The sequence below is a fragment of the Camellia sinensis genome, chromosome 14 (assembly GCF_055761805.1).
Source record: "Camellia sinensis isolate YWXY chromosome 14, ASM5576180v1, whole genome shotgun sequence".
Taxonomy (NCBI): Eukaryota; Viridiplantae; Streptophyta; class Magnoliopsida; order Ericales; family Theaceae; genus Camellia; species Camellia sinensis.
In genome coordinates this window covers 125,052,577-125,058,734 of record NC_138974.1, presented here as the reverse complement: position 1 = coordinate 125,058,734, position 6,158 = coordinate 125,052,577, and the positions used below count along the sequence as shown (strand labels likewise).

Here is a 6,158-nt window from a genome sequence, read left to right as displayed (position 1 = left end):
TTTATGCCTAGGTACCCCTTATATAAAAAAAGAAGAAATTGGGTATAAGTATATTTGTTTCATTTTTTTCCCTTAACAAATCCAAGATACATAGTGTTAAGAAACTTATTTGTGTTATGTCATCCAATTGATTTTGTCAAGTTTCTTGGGTTAATCTGGAAAGACTTCTGCCAACTTAACCTTTAACTTTTCGGTCGAACTAATAATCTTTCATATTTTATCAAATGGATTTATTTGATTTTTACTTAATGCATTTAATTTTTAGTATTGAATTAGGTTATAAAATATTACCTCAGTTGACATTTGACTCTAGTAATGGAATTAAATGAATAAGAATGAAAATTAGAGTTTTTAATAATAAAAAAATTAAAGCTTAGGTTAATTAGATTTCACTTAACATTTTAAAATTTAAGTCATGACAACTTGTGAGCACCTGACTTGAATTGAAGAGTTACCACACTCCATCTATACCTTCGCATAGGGCAGAATCAAGGGTGGAATTAGAAATTATACTTAGGAGGGGCCAAGGTAGAAATTTCACTCTCTCTTTGTTCTTTCTATATACATATATACTGGTACTGCTCTATATATATATATATATATAGTGTTGATTCATTCAATATCTTATATATCCTGTTCATATCTTGATTCATTCAATTTATAATGTTGAAAACACAATAAATAGGGGACATTAATTTTGTTAGTGTTTTTTTTTTTCCTTTTTTTTTTAAAAATTTGAATTGTTAAATTTACATTTAGGAAGGGTGTGACAGAGGTGGTGTGACAGAGGTGCAAAAATTTGTCAGGCTGAAAAGTTTAGGAAGGGTGCTTGTGAAAAGTAAGTGAAAGTTGCTTTCTTTCTCTTTCTTTCTATGTATGGTGCATGCATGTGTGCTCTATTCTTTTCATTAATTTTCGCAATGGCTAGTCATTGACACGAAGATGTAATCAATATAGATTTTAGTTGTAGAAAAGTTTCATGTAATCTGCTTGTTTCAGTACCAAGGTTTAAACTATGGAGGTTCTACCCTGCCTTATGGATGAGAACTCTGCCTTGGTGAGGGAAGAAGAGGTATTGGTGGGATGGGGATAGTGTGGCTGGGGTTGGTTGTGGTTAAGTCTTAGCGTATCATTTTGTTTAATACATTGAAAATTTTAATATGCCAATTTTATGATGATTGTTGAACTGCTCACTATGGGAATGCTCAGTTCAACATCAATTTCAGTATTACATTTAGTATTTTTTGGGGAGTATATGTAGGAACTATGCCTTTTTTGATAGGAATACTACAGCATAATGGCACTGTAACCATAACGCCCAATCGGTCTCTCTCTCTCTCTCTCTCTCTCTCTCTCACACACACACACACACACACACACACAACCCTATGATATTTGTCTGTAACTCTTGTTGGTGATGCTTTGTGATGATTATGCCTAATTTTGTGAGTTTGTTCTTCTTTTGAATTTGGGAAAATTACTACATGAATCGATTTGGATTTGAAATTTTATTTCTTTATTTCTCAAGTATATTCGTTATAGAATATGATTAGTCAACATTCAATTCGTGATTAATAGGTATAAACTTCACTAAAATTGTAAACAGTTTTGGGAGTTTGAGTGCTTTGGCTCTGAAATGGAGGTCCTTGGAGTGCTTTAACTTGAACTACCTAACATATTATTTCTTTCCTTTCCATCGCACCTGTGTTACATGGACCATTATCCCTTGGTGGACAGGTATATATATATATATATATCTATTTGTGTTGCTCTTATATAATAACCTTGGTGGACAGGGTGGTTGATGAAATGCCTCAAAGAAGAATTCATCTTAATTGCAAATCAACTTTACATAGTGTTAGTATGATTTGACATCAAACCTTCCAGACTAGAGTCAGTCCATTAGATCATGTCAAATATTTGGGACACTAAACAAGCTTAGTTATAGATTAATTGAGAGAGAGAGAGAGAGCATGGCTTCAAACTTGGTCTTTTGTTTTAATTAATGTTTTTAGAGTCTGCTTTTAGGTTTCCATATATTCTTGGATTTTTTGCATTTATGATTGTCATTATGTTGCTATGCCTCCATGGTTATTTGCATTATTTTGAAATGTATTTACTTCGCTGAATTGTTATGCTCATGGGTCATGGCATTTGTATAGTTATTTTGAATTGCTTTGTATAATCTCTTTCATGGTTAGTCAATTATTGTTATTATTATTATTTGTAGTTCATTTGCATCTGTTCAGGTTTTCCTTAATTTCTTTTCCCCTGTCTTTCATTTGCATCTGTGATTAATGACCTTAATAAATAAAGGTTCCAATTTAATTGCATCTGTTATCAACAGTGTTTGGATGAGGACAACTGAATGTCTCAGTATATTAATGTTGCAACTTGTTTATTTTGTTTTTAGGAGTATGAATTAGATGGAATTGATTGGACAAAAGTAGATTTTGAAGACAACCAAGAGTGTTTGGATCTCTTTGAGAAGGTAGTTCTGTTTTTAACACAAACACACACACGCACACACACTCACATGTTCATTGTCGAGTTTTTCAGAGTTCCTTGTGCTGATCTATGTGAGCATTGGACTATATTTCATATACATATGATGCCATACCACATAGGTCGTCCTAGGTCTCTGACTATTTTTGTTAGCCTTTCATGCATAATTCAAACCATGTTCTTATTGTAATATTGTTTCTTATAAACTGAAGTTGTAAAGAAAATAAAAGATTGAAAATATTGCTTCCTAAGCATAATTATACACCAAGTTCTCATCTTTTTGATCATACCATGTTATATGAAACCTAATTATAGGTTTTCATATTTAAATTCACTCCTTCATGTGTGGTAGATTGTGTGTTAATGGCTTCACTGCTATGCATTTTGCAGAAACCTATAGGGCTAATATCTTTGTTGGATGAAGATTCAAATTTCCCCAAGGCCACTGATTTGACCTTTGCTAATAAGCTTAAGCAACACTTGAGTGGTAATCCTTGCTTTAAAGGAGAAAGAGGTTGAGCTTTTGGTATTTGCCATTATGCTGGAGAGGTATGTTGTTAGATGGTGTAGCTGGCATTAACTATAAATTTACAGCTCAAATTGGTGAATCTTTTGACTACACTGCGATGTGTACTGTTTCCAAAATAATAAAGACGAAATAACTAACAAATATAGGACAATTGAAGATGTTATGTTAAGACATTTTATGGGAAGAACTTGGTGTAAGATGTTATGGGAAGAAATTTTAACACTAGTCTCAAATTTGAAGTGCATAGATCCTTTTCTCTGGCACTATTCTCATTCCCTGTCAAGTTCTAATAACTCATGATTTAACTTGTAATGGAAGTGAAAATCTATGGATCAGTAAAAATGTAAGTAACTGCAAACTTGAGAAGAATTAAATTTTGGATTTGACCTCAGGATCTCTCATTTTTTATCTTATTTTTGCCTTTGCGGATCTCGTTCTAGCAAAAAAAAAATTTCGTTGATATTACTTGGAAATTTTGATCCACTCGTTCCAAGAGCTTTCCAATCATCAATTTAATTATCTTTCTATTTAAGTTGTTTAATTATCTATACTTATTTGCTAAATGCTTCCACTGATTGGGAGGTTGATTATTATTTTGCAGTTGGTGTCTTCAGAAAGAAAGGTACCAAACTATATGAAGCAAGCTTGAAGGATGAGAAGCCTTTAGATCAATGGCTTCATTGTTAAATTAAGCAAGTGCTTTAGTAAATAAATTTAATTTTCCCATCATGTTTACACCTTCAAAATATTCTGTAAACGACATTTGATGTATAATTTTTTGTACAGAGGACATCTTTTTTGTATGATTTTGTGTTTGTATGGAATTAATATTTTGGGATGGATTGTATTTGATTTGTATAGAATTTGATGTTAATTGATCAAATTTTTGTATTGTTGAAACGAAATAGAAATAGATATATGTATAATTATTGTTTAAATATAGGGTGCAGGTTGCACAAAATAAATACAGGTTGTGAAGAAATTAATTATAATAAAAAAAAACACTAAATAAAGTTTTTGGCAATTAAATGTTTAGTAGCAAAAAAAAAAAAGAAGTGAATTTGTTAGTGACTAACCAATTGGTAGCCAAAAAGGAAATCAATATTTTTAGTGACTAAATATTTGGTAGCCATAAAGAATCCAAAGATTTTTGGTGACTAAAAATTTAGTAGCTAAAAATAAATGAAGACTTTCGGCTACCAAATGGTTAGTAGCCAAAAGTTTAATAAAATGAAAAATAATATTTTTGGCGACTAAATTCTTTAGTCCCTAAATGTAGTAATGTTGTGACTAAAACTTATTCCCGACAAAAAAGTTTTAGTCACTGAAAATTTAATTTATTTTATTTGAACATTTTTGGCGACTAAATATTTAGTTGCCAAAATATACCCTTTCCCGACTACTCAGAGTTTGGTAGCCGAATGTTCACTTTTGGCGACTAATTTTTTAGTCGCCAAAAGATAACCTTTGCCGACTAACCAGAGTTTAGTAGCCAAAACATTCACTTTCAGCGACCAAAAATAGTTTAGTCGCTAATACTATCGCCGACAGGCTATAGGCGACGACTTTGGCGACAAAAAATATTAGTCGCTAATTTGTTTCGGCGACCAAAAATGGGGCTTTTGGCGACCAATATTTTGGTCGCCAAAAGTGGCATTTCCTGTAGTGACTGTCGCTGAAAATTGACAATAAGTGACGCGTTTTTCATGTTTGATGAAAAATACTACTGATTATTACAGTAACTATTAGACAATAAGCCCAATTGAGAAAGAAAAATGCCAGAGACCCAAGTGTTTTACTAACATTTTTACCAAATTTCTTATATGAGTGTGAGACTCACATGCAGGTCTCATGTGGATCTCACACTCATGTAAGATATTTGATAAAAAAATTAATAAAATTTTTAAAATTTTTAACATTACTAGTTGAGAAAACTTCAAATCGCCTTTCTCACATGGCCTTCCTCTTTCATTACGCCAATCACGCAAGAGTTTGCATGGATAAGATGTAGCAACCCTCACCTTACTCTTGTCATACCTGCATACATTCATGCATGATCTCGTCTTGTTATGTTGTTTTGCAAGTTTTGCCTTGCCTTGTTTTGTTTAAGTATTGCTTGCATGATTTTGTTCCTTGCTTGGTGTGTAGCCGAGGTCATCTTGAGCTTAGTTCACCTCTGAACCTTTGTATTTAGAACTGTTTTGGAACCGCTTGGTCGATCCCCATCTTCACCCCGGGCATGGTTGCTGAGATGTTTTGCACTTAGTAATCCTTGTCCTTTGGCAGGTATGGCCTAGACCGAGGTGTGGCACACCCCGGCCAAGGTGTGGCACAGCTTAGTCTAGTGTTGTCCTCCCTAGCCGATGTCTTTGTTACCCTGTTGCCGAAGCTCTAACTTTAGCCAATGTCATTACTTGCCGATGTGTCTTGCCTTAGCTTGCTGCATATGCTTTGTCATAGAGTTGTCTTATCAATCAGTCACCCTTTGAGTTGAACCAACCCGGAAGCGCTACGTGTCCGAGCTGAAGGTTAAGTCAGCCGGCAGGCCTGTGAACATATCATTCTTTTGTATCATTTTGTTGCAAGTTTTGTTCTTGAAGAGAGAGAATCTCTAGAAGAGGGAGAAGGAGTTTTAGAGTGAGAGAGTAGATTTTCGAGTTGACCTTTGGAGTTGGGCCGTTAGATTCGAGCTTTGGGGTAAGAATCTTAATCTACTCTGGTTGTTGTTATTGATCATCTAGCTGCATTGCACGATCGAATTTGTTTTGCATGTCATGCATCGATTAGAAGTTGGTTTCGGAAGAGAAAGATAGTATTCATGTGTTCTTGAAGAAAAGTCTCGTTTTGATCTGAAAGTTTGGAACAAGAACCATGTTTTGTGTTTGTTCTTGCATGACCTTCTTGTATGGGTACCCAGGTCCATGTTTTGAACTCATGGCATGAAATCACAGATTTTCGTAACAAGTTATGATCTTGCATTCATCTTCCTCATGATCATGTTCATCATGTTCTTTACGTTCTTCAAAGGGAAACCCAGGTTTTCCCGACTTTGCTTTTGAATGAGGCCAACGGGACCACACCTCGGCAAGGAGGTGTGGGACCTCGGCAAAGACCTGGTTGGTAC

The 6,158-nt window shown here is 34.2% G+C and overlaps 1 long non-coding RNA gene across 1 annotated transcript; it reads left to right on the top strand.

Annotated features, from left to right (window-relative positions):
• The first annotated feature begins 741 nt into the window (after positions 1 to 741).
• On the top strand, positions 742 to 3,021 carry LOC114260143 (uncharacterized). The gene is made up of 3 exons (XR_014351247.1): positions 742 to 838; positions 2,414 to 2,491; positions 2,896 to 3,021. It is a non-coding gene; the product is annotated as an uncharacterized LOC114260143 (long non-coding RNA).
• Positions 3,022 to 6,158: the final 3,137 nt, after the last annotated feature.